Source organism: Gavialis gangeticus, unplaced genomic scaffold (genome assembly GCF_001723915.1).
Source record: "Gavialis gangeticus isolate Ggan-Ray unplaced genomic scaffold, GavGan_comp1, whole genome shotgun sequence".
Taxonomy (NCBI): domain Eukaryota; kingdom Metazoa; phylum Chordata; order Crocodylia; family Gavialidae; genus Gavialis; species Gavialis gangeticus.
In genome coordinates this window covers 13,877,429-13,878,827 of record NW_017729030.1, presented here as the reverse complement: position 1 = coordinate 13,878,827, position 1,399 = coordinate 13,877,429, and positions in this window count along the sequence as shown.

The window sequence follows — 1,399 nt, the reverse complement described above, 5'->3', positions numbered from 1 at the left end:
CCCCTTGGACCTGCAGCCCCATGGCTTCACACCTGCCAGACCAAGTCGGGGACTGCACGGCCACCTGGGCTCTGGTATGGGCACTGCAGCACTGCTGCCTGCACCTCTGAACCAGCTGTCAGTGGGCCATGGCTGCACAGTTGGCCTCTGGGGGGGCACTGCTGTCATGCCTTCTGGTGTCCCTGCTCTGCCATCTGGGCAGCTATCACCCAGAAGATGTGCTCCTTGTGGCCTGCTTCAAAGTGTCGACAGGTGTCCTCCTGGCCCCAAATAGCTAGGATGTCAGCCACCTTGTCTGCCCTCCAGCTGGGTCCCCAGTGCTGGCCCTGGACAGGCTCCTCTGCCCGGGTCCCACCACTTGCCTCACTAGCACAGATCCTGGTGTTCCCTGTTTAAAAATTGCAAATTCCCTGATAAAAAAACCCACAAATTCTTTCATTAAAATATCCCAAAATCCATGTTCTTCCACTATTAAAATGAAACACCACTATGTATAGAGAGAGCAGTTAGGCAAGGTTTTATTGATATAGTTACAAGTTTAAAGCAATTTGGAAGCCTACCAGTGCCTCTATCATCATAATAAAATGGATTCTAATATCTACACACTTTGGCGTATGCTGTTGGTTTTATTGTCATAGAAAATCAGAGCTGCCCCCACCCCCTTTGCTCATCAGGATGTGGGGTGCTGAACAGCACTGATATGCCAGTGCCCTGCCCCTGCCCTTTTCCCTCACTCCCAACCCACAGCCCCGCCAGTGCCCCTCACTCCTGACTGGCAGCCCTTGCCTGCACCCCACTAGTTCCCTCCTGGTAGAAGCTCTGTTGCAGCACCAAGACTTGAGTCCAGCTGCAGCTGTTTCAGCCACTGCTTTATGGGTCTGAGCAGTGCCAGCCCTTACTATTCTGCTCCCTGCGCCTGTGTCCAGGCCCCAGAGATCCTCATGCTGTTCCTGAGAAGCCTTTGACTGGGGGTCAGGAACTGGGCTGGGCAAGCCCCTTCCCTTCCAGGCTGGTTTCCCCCTGTACAGACTGCTCTAGAGGGCAAAGGGGGCTCTAAGCCTGGCTCTGGCAGCCTCTCCTACCTGGAGATCTCCACTATCCCTGACCCCCATCTCTCTCTCTCACAAACACACCCTTGTTGCCACCTCTCCCCCTCCCCCTCCCCATCACACACACCCCACAAGTGGTTCCTGGGACCAAGAGCTCCCCCAGGCTGGGGCCACACATACCAGCACTGGTGTGGACATGGGGCAGGGCTGTAGTGTGGCAGTTGCCCCTGCAGCTGTGGCTCCTGCTAGCAGGTCTTGTCCCAACCCATCTGGCAACTGGGTATGCAGAGTGTGAGATTGGGAGGAAAGGGGGTGGGGAGGAGAGGGGGAAGTGTGCACATCTCAGCTTG